This window comes from Felis catus, chromosome E3 (assembly GCF_018350175.1).
Source record: "Felis catus isolate Fca126 chromosome E3, F.catus_Fca126_mat1.0, whole genome shotgun sequence".
In the NCBI taxonomy this organism is placed as follows: domain Eukaryota; kingdom Metazoa; phylum Chordata; class Mammalia; order Carnivora; family Felidae; genus Felis; species Felis catus.
Window position 1 is genome coordinate 34,657,573 of NC_058383.1, and position 12,811 is coordinate 34,670,383.

At 44.9% G+C, this 12,811-nt stretch overlaps 1 long non-coding RNA gene across 1 annotated transcript in view; it reads left to right on the plus strand.

Moving 5' to 3' along the window:
• Positions 1-445: 445 nt before the first annotated feature.
• Positions 446-12,811, plus strand: part of LOC123382604 — a 42,242-nt gene continuing 29,876 nt past the window's right edge. The window contains exon 1 of the long non-coding RNA XR_006591205.1: positions 446-578. This is a non-coding gene — a long non-coding RNA (uncharacterized LOC123382604). The remainder of the gene's footprint in view (positions 579-12,811) is intronic.

The window sequence follows — 12,811 nt, forward strand, 5'->3', positions numbered from 1 at the left end:
TTCTAATACACATCCAGAACAATTGGCTTGAAACGAAAAATCTTAGCAGGACGAGTCAGCCGAGTGTCCTATGAGTGATATAAACCAAGAAGGCAACAGAAAGCAGATTCAAGCCATCTCCATTTACAAGACAAGAATTAAGACTTTGCTGGTTATAAACCACATTCTCGCATTGTTCCTTAGGAAGGTACACAATACTATTAGAAGGAAACACGACTTACCATCTTAGATCCCCAACGAGTTTCCTGGGCAAACACAAACAAGCTGTTAAACATCCAGGGTTTCGGTGTTCTCGGCTGTAAAATGGAGCTAATACTTTAGCTACTGTTGGAGAAGGTCATGGAGAGGACGTGACCCGCCGCTGACCTGTCAGCCGAATCTAGGAATACCACCTGCACCTGTGGTTCCCACCGCGGCGTCCTTGCAAGGAGAGGGCGAGTTGTGGTGCGGACCCTGGCGGAGACCGCCCGCCCTGTGGACGTGGCCGAGCCCCGTGAAGGCTCCTCCACGAACTCAGGATCCTGACGGCGGGTGCGGAGACCGGCTTCCCTGGCGGTGTCCCCGGCCGAGCCTCCCAGGTAAGTCCCCTCGCTTGTTAACGTGCCACCTGCACCTGCGCGCGCTCAGCGACCCGCTGCGCTCTTGCCCTCGCGGCCCTGCGTCCGGGGCTGGTTTGCGAGCCCGGTGGCCGGGCGGCCAGGAGACGAGGAACCGGTCCTGGGAAATCCTGAGGCGGCCGTGACCTCTATCTGGGGAGGGAGGCCGGCCCTCGGTGCCGGCGGACCCGGCGAGCACGGGACGCGGGCAAAGGCCTCCGGTCGGCTTCTGCGCGCTTCTGGAACCGCCGGGGGGAAGGGAGGCGCCGGGACACGTGGGCCGGCGTCTCCCGTGGGCTCGCGGCCCCAGGGGCCCTAGCAGGCTGCAGCTCGGTGAGAGAGCTGGCTGGAGGGCGGGGTTGGCCCAGACCTGGCGGCTCCGGGGCTGGCACGCGAGGTGGGCGAGCGGGAGGAGAAGCTGGAGTCCTCGGGGGCCCTCTGCAAAGCTAAGAGGGCACAGGCCCCGGCAACTGAGGTCCCAGCCCTTCGAAGCCGGATCTGAGCGCGGATAGGTGGGCTCCCCGGGAAGCGATGCAAGAGGTCATCCAGAGGGCATGACCCCGGTGACCCGCGAGCGCTGGGGGGAATGTGCGCCTGCTCACTGCCCCAGGGTGGGAGCCAGCGCAAGGAAGCAGCCTGGAGAGTGAGGTGTGGTGGAGACTATCGTGGCTGAGCCCCATTAGGGCCTTTCTGTAAAGTCAGGATTCCGGCAGCAGGTGCAGAGATTCCCCTGGTCTTGCAGCACCCAGGACAAGCCTTGAAATTAAGTCCCCTTTGCTTATGAACCCTGCCGCCTGCTGGTCCGGAGTGGCATGTCTCCCTCTCCACCCTCTCCCGCAAGCTGGGGGCCAGTTTGCAAACCCACCCCTGCCTGCCTGACAATGAAGGGAAGTAAGCAATGCGTGGGTTGTCTGCAAAGTCCAAAGAGTTCTGTAGCAAAGCAAGGCAAAATTATTAATAACACTTCACCCTTGGGCAGCACAAGCTTTTCCAAGCTGGAGACTCCAAGGCAGTTGCTATAATTATAATTCAATTCTAAATACCTGTAGTGTGCAGTTCTGTTAAAACAAAAACCGTATTCATCAGCTTTTACTCTTCTTAAAAAGTAAGAGACTGAAAAGAGACCTCAGAACATCTTTGCAGGTAGTGTTTGCCAGAATGTGCCGTGCCCCGTTGATAAATAGGATGGTTTCGGGTGGCCTAGGGATACACCTAAAAACAGAATCCTGTTTAAATATACATGAGAAAACTAGCAGATTTGGGGCGTTGACATTAAATTACGTTTTTGAATGCATTTATGTAAATGAAAACAGTCAAACAGTGTAAAAACCTTGTATACACCCTCTGTGCTCTGACTTAAGTAATACATGTAAGTGCAGTAATGAATTGATGAAGGTAGAATGTTTGCAGTCGGAAGAACCTTGCTCTGATGTCGAGTCACAGAGTGGTCCAGCCATGCCCTTCCTCCCCAACTCCGTCCGCCAAATGCTGGGCCCATCTGTGCCTTCACCAGCCCCCTATCATTGGCAAGAGGATTAGGTCCTTTCATGCCTTTAGGAGCAGCGCTGGGCATCGTGGTAGGACCACACTTCAGTTAGAAGGGGTGACTTTGGAAGGACTTGTCCCTGGTGCTTGTCCCTAGCGCTGAACAAGTCACCAAGCCTCAGGGACAGCTTTTCCTTTTTGTTTTTTAAACAGTGAGTCCTGGCTACATTTGCGGATCCCCTCCAGCCCTAGGAGTTAATGCGTTGTCCTTAGGATTAAAGTTTATCCTTAGAATTAGTAAATTCACTTTGTGGAATTTCTCCTAAAGCCGTTGCCAGGGAAGTGTGTGATTCTTGTGCACGTGGCCGTTACTCGTACAGTAAGTGCCTTAGTGGATTGGGGTAGGAGCAAATGTGTCATTAGGTGGAATCCTAGGGACCTGCCATGTTTGTAGGTCAAGAATGGGTGAAAATCAGCGATCAGATGTCTAGTGATGGGAGTGCTGTTAAGCCATTTTGGGGCATATTCCATGTAATAATACACTCTGTAGCCCTCTGCAATAAAGCGGCAGAATGGTATTTAATGACAGAGAGATTATTCAGCAATATTGTCTTTTGCAGAAAACAAGACAAACAAAAGAAATAGCTTGACAAACAGCATAAACAGTGTTACTTGTTTGGAATATATTTCTGCAGAGAAGAAAGGACATAGCCTAGTCTGTATAAAAGTCGGGATTGCTTTCTCGTTTTCCTGCACTGTCTCCAACTGCTTCTAGTTTATTTAATAAGATTTTTTTTAAGTTCATTTTAAATCAGTGTGGTTTTTTTTATTTTTTTAATGTTTAGTTATTTTTGAGAAAAAGACAATGCGAGTGGGTTTGGGGCAGAGGGAGAGGGAGACACAGAAGCAGAAGCAGGCTCCAGGCTCTGAGCTGTCAGCACAGAGCCCGACACAGGGCTCAGACTCAAGAGCTGTGAGATCATGACCTGAGCAGAAGTCGGACGCCCAACCAACTGAGCCACTCAGGCGCCCCTTAAATCAATGTTTAAATGTTCATTATTACATCCAGTTCTTGGCCAGTCGTCTCTCACCATCCACATCTGAGGTACTCAGTAACGCCTTGCTGCTACCCTTCTTCACTCCGTAAAGTAGATTGTTCATGTTTCTTTTGTTAAATTGCTTCAGAATACTCCTCAACACGTGACCCCAGGCAGCCATTTCCAGTGCATCAGAATTGTTGTACAAGGCGATACTGATTTCTCATCCCTGCTCCAGATGCCTCCTTACCCGCAGCCTCACCTGTATGCAGATACCTGTGCACCTGTCTCATCACCCACTCGAGCCTCACTCAGGTCCCTCCGGCTGCTAACTGGATTTCTGTATCTTAGCTGCTCCTAGGAATTCAGGGTCACTATTGGTATATGACAAACACATTGTTGGAAATTTTATGCATTTAAAAGATAAAGTCACATGTCCTAGGTCTCAGGAAAACTAGAGGGGGTGGATGTTCTAGGTTGGATTGGATTGGGACGATCACTATGGGATAAGCACTCGGCTTATAAGTACTTACAAGTGGTTAAGCTATTGGCCAAGGTTGCTTGTTGATAGGGAAGTCCATTGACTGGGCCAAGGGCAAGGGGGATGATCTCCAGCTTACAGTCTGTGCAAGGTGTTTGAGAAAACTGGGAGCCCATAGGGAACATCCATCTCAGGGCCTCTAGGAATCCAGGCACAAACAAAGGATAGAATTCAGGCTCTGATACGTGCCAAGAGCATCTACTGACTTAACTGGCAGAACTCGGGCCACCTAGCTCAAAAAAGGCAGTTCCTCCCAACTCTGGCCAAGTTATGTGGGACGTCCCAGCAGGTCAACCCCAAAGAATCTCAGGCTCGCCAAGGCGAGAGGAGGCTCAACTCCCAAGCTCTGGGACGGCTCCTCTGAGCTCTCATTCTTGGCAGGTTGCTTTTAGCCCTCGGCCGGGATCAAGCCGTTCCTTGTCTCTGTGAATTCCAGGCACCCTATTTTCCAGAGCACAAAGTAAGCCCCACGGTGAATGATGATCATGTTCTGAGTTAATGATACTTTCCTCATACTCCATATGCAAAAAGTGGAAACTCTCTGATTTCTTCTTTGAGAGGCCATTAATAGAAATCTTTAAAAAGACAGTTTCTTAGCACTGGAAATATTAAGCTGTTATTATGGCAAATGAGCTTATTTTTACTTTCAAATGAAAATATAAATAAGTAATAAGTAAATATTAGCAATTTCGGTTTGGTAATGAATAAGGACAGAATTGGGAACTGAAAGAGTGCGTGCCCATTAGAGAGGCCAGGAAATTAACATTTGTTGACATTTCACTGCTTTTAGCTTTAATGTAAACTAAAGGCAATTAAGTTACGTTCAACACATTTCCCTTGTAAATATTTTCCATTTCTCAGTATAGTAACCAAGATGTCTTATAATAGTGCTGTATTAGCCGTTGCCAAAATGGGGCGGGGGCGGGGGGAGCCTTACCTATCATCTGCCAGTATAAAAATAGAAAGCCCAAGTGCTTGAATAATTCAGTGTTTCCCTTCTGTTTCTTATCCAACTCATGACTATGCCATTCACCATTCCTCTCTCTCTCTCTCCCCCTCCCCCCCTCTTTTTAAAGAGTTGAACTCTAGGTAAATCTATAAATCCCCACTCAGAAGAACATGAATTATCCAATGCTTGAACAAAATGAAGACAAAAACAAGCTTGAATATTTAAACTTGGAGCAAGTATCTTCAATGATAGATCCTTTCAGACTCCAACTCATTTTTTTCTTTGATATCTACTACTGCTATAAAGTCCCAGTTTATCATATAACATTACAATTTATGGTGTAACCAGCTTGTGTACTGACTATAAACCCTTCATCACTGCCACCGTAAAGGGTTTATAGTCCATAAATAGAAGAGCAAGCCTGTCTTGCTTCCTTGTTTTGCCCACGACACACCACTTCAGACGTGTCAACCCAGTTATTTGTTTTACATGCTGGCTGAGTTACGGGAGAATAAGTGGATACATTGTCTTGCCTCTCCGAAAATCCAGAGACAATTCAGGGTCACAAGGGAGATTAACAATGCAATGTTAGCTGGAAAGATGCAAGACAATGTGTCTGTTCTTATTACATCATTAATCTATAGGTGGGAAATAAAAACAAATCCCCAAATGCAAGCAATTAGGAACATGTTCTTTCTTTCAAAACCCACCAACCATGTAATAATGCCATATCATATAATTTTACAGTATTTACTGTTGTTCTCTTTCATATACTCTTTCATGTGTGCTTTGCTCTGTGTCAACCCTTTTTTTTTTGGAAAGAACTTTGGATTTTAGGACATGAGAAAAATGAGCTCAAATTCTAGCTCTGGTCTTGATTAACTCTGTGGCTCAGGCAAGCTTCTGGTCTGTGCTTTCCTCATCTATAACGTGGAGATGATAATACAAATGTAATTTAAATTTCCTTAGTCCTCATCATTCTACAGGTACTGATACTGACAATGATGGTGGTGATGCTGATGGTGATGATGCTGATGGTGATGATGCTGATGGTGATGATGCTGCTGATGCTGATGATGGTGATGCTGATGCTATGGAGATGCTGGTGGTGATGATACTGATAATGATACTGGTGGTGGTGATGCTGATAATGAGACTGATGGTGATGCTGAAGGTGATGATGCTGCTGATAGTGATGATGATGCTGATGGTGATGATGCTGCTGATGGTGATGGTGATGCTGATGGTGATGATGCTGGTATGGTGATGGTGGTGGTGATGATGCTGATGATACTGATAATGATTCTGGTTTGTGGTGATGCTGATAATGAGACTGATGGTGATGCTGATGGTGATGATGCTGATGATAGTGATGATGCTGCTGATGGTGATGATGCTGCTGATAGTGATGGTGATGCTGATGGTGATGCTGCTGCTATGGTGATGGTGGTGGTGGTGATGCTGATGATACTGATAATGATTCTGGTTTGTGGCGATGCTGATAATGAGACTGATGGTGATGCTGATGGTGATGATGCTGCTGATAGTGATGGTGATGCTGATGGTGATGATGCTGCTATGGTGATGGTGGTGGTGATGATGCTGATGATACTGATAATGATGCTGGTGGTGGTGATGCTGATAATGAGACTGATGGTGATACTGATGGTATGCTGATAGCAATGATAATGCTGATGGTGATGATGGTAATGATGACTTTATGATAATGATTGAGAGATAACAATGGTGAAAAGTAACATTTATTTACTGTCTTTATAGCCAGGCACAGTTTTAAGTGCATTATACATATTTTCTCATTTATTCAAAACAGGCCCATTTACCATATGGGAATAATGAGACTCCATGGTTAGATGACTTATTCATGGCTACATAACTTGTATAGTAAACTAGGATTCGAACCCAGAACTCTGATTCTGTAGTGCTTGGTCTTAATCATGCCATTACATTACCTTCCTTTAATGCGCCATTCAGATGAATCATGATTCATATTTTATTTGCTTATCCATTATCTCCATAATGAAGCTTTCAATCTCTCCAAAGGTCTTCGTAAGACAATTCTGGGAATCCAGAACAGGGCATTGTTTGTCACTTGTATCTGTTTTGCCTCACTGACTGCAAAGCCCGTGACTATGGTTGGCTCCTGCCTAGAGCCGGCACCCATCATAGTGTTGATGTTTGCTCGGACAAGTGTAAGAACCCCAGTGCCCTAGAGGCTGCAGACCCCTGAGGTTACAAAGCATGGCCCTTATCTTCCTAGTGCCAGAGCCAAGATGTGGTCCTGACAGAGGTTAAGGAGAATCCCTACTTGGTCTCCTAGATCCCAAATCATGCTGCTTGTGTGTCCCAATCTCATAATTCCTTGTGACAACAATTCCAGTAGCTTCTGGCTAGACCCTCTCTCTTCCTAGCCAGAGACACGTTCATGGACCGCATCGACAACAAGGCCACCTCCCTGTCATGCCCAAGTGCCCCATTTTCGCTGTGGTGAGCGGCAATGGGTATGAAAACTTCCAACTCTATTGCTGGCAGTAATTTAGAATTGGGGGAGGGTAGTCATATTCTAGAATATTCCAGAACTCACTGGATTAAGAGAAAAATCCTTCTGGTAAATGGAAAGGCCCAATGGAAAATGTCCTCGCTTCGTGGGATGCCAAAGGAGGGAGAAGGTCCCAAGTTTAATTATCAGCACATTTGAATATCTTCATTCTGAACAAGACACAAAGAGGCTCAGGTGAGCCCTGAGGGATTTCCAGCCAAAAGCTGGCTAATCTCCAGTTAAACAGGGCCATTATCTCTCACTCCCCGGGAGAAAGTCAAGCAGAACTGATTTGATTAACAGCAGATTAACCTCTCTAACACAGCCATCCTGGGTTTACACCTGTCACTTTAGTATGACAATTTATATTTATTCAAAAAGCCATGAGACAGTAAATTAAACATTGCCCTAATTAGAAAAGTGTCATATGTTACAGTGGGGAAGCCACCTGATCTAATTTTCCAACAGGCCCTTTGCAAAGAACGTGTCAGTGTGGCATTAGCAAAAGCCCTATAAACACCAACACTCCTGGGAGGGGAGAAATCCAGGCAGCCAATGGTACACCTTCATTCTTGAGAGGCAAGATTCAGCATTCAACCCAAGGTGCATCATTTGTGGCCCTGCTAAGTGCCTGGCAAGGTACCATAATCTGGGACTCAGCAAAGGGTCCCTGCCCTTGGTGACTTCAGAATCTAGCAGAAGAGACAAACCAGACCACATGATTTTGAATCAGCTTGGGCAGAGTAAATACTCAGTGCTAAGAAGACGAAGCATACCTGCCTAATGCAGTCTTGGGGGAAAGGTGACAAAGAGATTATCCTGAAAAGTAATGACATTTAAAATGGTATTTGAAGATTATGGAGCCGTTTTTCAGGCTTAAAGGAGTAGTGAGGAGGAAATAGAACATGCAAAATCCTGATAGTGAGGTAATACATGGGATGTATTCAGGGACTTACTGGTTAGCAATAAGTTGCAAAATATGCTTAAATGCATAGCAAAATATGAGCACTGAGGGAGGTAAGAGTTGGGTCATGAAAAGCTGAGATGCCATACTAGGAAGCACTCTTTTAAAAAAAATGAGATATAACTTACATACAGCAACACATGTCCATGTAAACACATGGCTTGATGTGTTCGTATGTAGGGATGCATCCATGGAAATATCACTTAAATCGACATTTGGGAGACTTTCAGCTATTGATTCTTGCTCCAAACCAATCAATATCCATTCAAGGTTATTCTTCTGATCTCTGTCACCAAATACAGTTGGCCCTTGAACAACACAGATTTATATTGCACGGGTCCATGTATGCGTGATTATTTTTTCTGATAAATACAGTACAGTCCTGTAATTCTATTTTCTCTTCCTTAAGGTTTTCTTGATAAAATTTTCTTTTCTCTAGCTTCCTTTATTGTAAGAATACAGTAATATAATACATAGAACATACAACATATATGTTAATAGACCATTTATGTTATTGGCAAGGTCAACAGTAGGTTGTTAGTAGTTAAGTTTTGGGGGAGTCAAAAGTTATTCCTGAACTTTCTCCTGCATGGGAGGGTCTGTGCCCCTAACCCCTGCATTGTTAAAAGGTCAACTATACTATGTCTGCCTGTCTTTGAACTTCGTCTAAATGGGATAATGCAGCATATACATTTTTGTGTCTGACCTCTTATTAATATTATCTCCATGGTGATGTTCTCTTATTGTGGTTAGTTCTCTTTTTAACTACTGTGTATCATCTTGTTTTTTATTTTTTTAGGTTTATTTATTTTTGAGACAGAGCATGAGAGGGGGAGGGGCAGATAGAAGAGGGAGACACAGAATCTGAAGCAGGCTCCAGGCTCTGAGCTGTCAGCACAGAGCCCGAGGCAGGGATTGAACTCACTGACCCTGAGATCATGACCTGAGCCGAAGTTGGACGCTTAACCAACTGAGCCACCCAGGTGTCCCTGAGATTATATTTTCAATGTGTCATAATGTATCAGCCCCATTCTACTGTTGAGGAAAATTAAGATTATTATAGTTACAGATATTTTAAGTAATGCTATGATAAACAGTCTCACACATGTCTTTTGGAGAACATCAATGTTCATTTCTGCTGGGGAGAAATTGTTGTGTCCTGGGTATATCTCGCTTGTGTAAAAGGCTGGGAAGAATCTTTATATACATTGTCCCAGTCACTCAACAGTCTTTATAGAACACCTGCTATGTGCTGGAGGGTACAGGCATCCGGAGCGCAGCACCCTAGCCTCCTGGCACTTGCATTCTGCCATAATCTCGATTGACTACCTAATCCCGAAATCATAGCTGAATTAAATTTGCCATTATAATGCCTTCAAGACTGAAGAATAACAGTGACCCTTCTTGCAACTGACATTTTGCTACATCAGTTTGCTAGAACTCTTTAAGAAAAGGAAGGCATGGGGGTGCCTGGGTGGCTCAGTCTGTTGAGCGTCCAACTTCCACTCACAGTTTATGAGTTTGAGATTTGTGAGTTCAAGCCCCGCGTCAGTCTCCGTGCGGACGGCTCAGAGCCTGGAGCCTGCTTCGGATTCTGTGTCTCCCTCTCTCTCTGCCCCTCCCCGATGATGCTCTGCCTCTCTCAAAAATAAACACACCTTAAAAAAAAAAAAAAAAAGATAGGAAAAGGAAGGCATGGAGAACTAGAGATCTCTTACTAAACAGCAGAGGAGGATTTTAGGGGAAAACATGTGCTGGAAACGTGCTGCCCACAACTCTGCCCTTGGATGTTGTGTAGCAGACTTCTTAGGATCCTGGAGAGAGGGTGACATGCACAGTCAGGGGTGCAAGGGGCCCAGAGCAACCGGGGCTTGACTCGGAATTGGCATCGTTCCTGGAAAGTGGAAGTGAACCCAGAGCATGCAGCGTGGGGAGAGAGGGAGGCATCTGACCCCACTAGGATGGCCCATGCCACCCACCACCCCCCACCAGTTGTGTGCAGCTGCTTCCTACAGTAGCTTTTGTGTTCCTCTCCAGGCTGGAATCCTGCTGGGGAGGCAGGACACTGGGCCAAGCCCAGTCTGTCTTCCTGGAAGAAGAAACTGGCTCTCTCCACTGTTCCCTGCCTGCATCCTCCTAAGGGCACACTCAACAGAGCCTGGGATTTGAGCTATTTTCCCAGCTTTTGAGGAGGACTATTTCCAGGGCTAGGGACTTAGCATAGCACAAGCAAAGGAGAAATGATACCCTTGCCATTTTGAATAGAAAAAACAGACGTATTTATATGATAAACCAAGCAAGAACTTCCAGGCAGATCACATTAATTGCAAGGGTTAAATAAGAACTTAAGAAAACTGTACAGTCTTTTGGCATTTCAGTGGAAGTCTAAGCTATTACCAGCCTGGATCCGCATCCATCAGAAAAATGGGGCAAAAACTTAACATTACCCTCTGAGAACACCCCAGTGATGTATCTAGAAATTCAAAAACCTTTTACTCTTTGATGCAAGAATTCCACTTCTAGGATATATAAATACACAATATATTCACTGCAGCATTATTTATCATAGAGATAAACCAGTGAGACATTATGTATTCAAAATATGTGAATGGTTAAATAAATTATAGTGTATTCGTATGATGCAATATTACAGACCATTAAAATTATTTTCATGAAGAGTGTTTAATATGCGCTTATGATATAAATTGATGAAAAAGCAATATTCAGGACTTGATGTATGAAGCATGATAAATTGAGTCCACCCTTTATGTCATTGCCAGTTGGTTGATAACAGCTGCTCAGAGCTCTGTGTTGAAAAAGATTCTGAGGTCTTGTGTGCACCCAGCAGAAACCATTAGCAAGGTCTGCGTAGGCATGAGGAGGGGGAACAGTCCACCTGTGCAGCAGTTGCCATGCCGGCTTTACTCAGAATAATTTAAACTATGATACATACAGTATGTATTCGTGCACAGGAGGATATTAATGGAGAGGAGTGTGGGCTGGGGGAACTGAGCAAAATGGAAGCAAAAGTCTCTTGATGAGCAGAAAAACATGACTTGTTTGCTTCTGTGAGAAGAAAGGGAAGGATTTGTAGTTTCCATCCTAATGAGTCCTTTGACTAAATAAAGTCATATAGAGGTACAAATGGATTTCACACCCACTAGAGTGACTGTCATCCAAAGGCAGACAATAACCAGTTGGCAAGGAGGTGGAGAAGTGGGAACCTTACGTTGCTGTTAAGAATCTGAAGTGATGTAGCCACTTTGCCAAACAGGGTAGTAATTTCTGAAAAAGTTGAACATATTTATCGGGTGACCCAGTGATTTCACACCTTGGTATTTACTCTAGGGAAATCAAAACATATGACTAGCACATGAGTGTTCTTAGAAGCACAATTTACAGTAACCCCCAAATTCAAAGCAACAAGAATGTCCACCAGTGGGTGAATGGAGTCACAAAGGGTGGTGTCTCCCCACAGCCGTCAAAGGGGCTGAGGTACTGATTCATGCTACAACATGGATAAACCTTAGTGACATTTTTGCAAAGTGAGAAAAGCAGACACAAAGTGTCACATGTTATATGAGTCCATTTGTATGAAATTCATCATAAAGGAGAGATCCATAAAGGTGGAACATAGATCAATGGTTACCTGGGGTTGGGAAGGAAAGCTATTAATTCTAAATGAGGGTGAAGAGTCTAATGAGGGTGGTGAAAAGGCTTTGGAGCTGGACTATGGGGATGGCCATCCAACTCAGTAAATTTATTAAAAAGTCTTTGCTCTGGACCATTTAGGAAGGTGGTATTGATGGTGTAGAAATATACCCGGATGAGGTTGTTTGAAGACAGGGAAAGAGCTCACAGCAGGTTATCCGTTACTGTCTCTTGGTGGTAGGATCATGGAGGATTATTTTCTTTACGTTTCTCTATATTTCTCTTGTCTCTATTTGAATACACATTTTTTGAATAATGGGGAGAGAAACTGCCATCACCTGCACCGCACTGAAACCACTGTCAGAATCAGCAGACCGCTGTGGTGAGGATAGGACTCTCCTATCACTGCCATTCCCATGGGGTGATACAGTTCAAACAACAAGCCAAGGACACCGTGGTGGGTGCCCTCAGCCTATCCGTGTGGGTGTTGGAGGCAGTCCCGATGGCAAACATTTTTCTCTCCTCCCCTAATAACCAGATGAAGCATTTCACCTTTTGAGTGCTTATTCTCCAAGCTTCCAATTTCCCGGGGCCATGGCCTCCAGGTCTTAGACGAAGTGTGCAGTCATGCTTCATGCTTGAGAAAAATAGTGCCGTTGCTATGTAAGGTCAAGACTGTGCACCTGTTCGAATCCTCTAGGGCCTCCAGAGAAATAGACCTGCCAAGGTTTTCTCGACATCTCAGACTTCATTGCTTGCAGTGTCTGGCACAGTATTTTAAAGCTGTTCCGTAGGTGAAGGCCCTTCCTTAGAAGGAGGCCATTTTTCTATTGGTGTGGGAAAAAAAATGTCACACAACACACTAGGTTCTCAGCCTGTTACGTTTCCTCGTTTCCTCGTCACTCTAGACGTGGATTACATATCAATGAAGTAGGTAAAACAAAGGCCATTGAATAATGTAGCAAATAATAACAAGTGTTAACACTGAGTTCTTACTATGTGCTAGGTACCAGGTTAACATTGTATATACA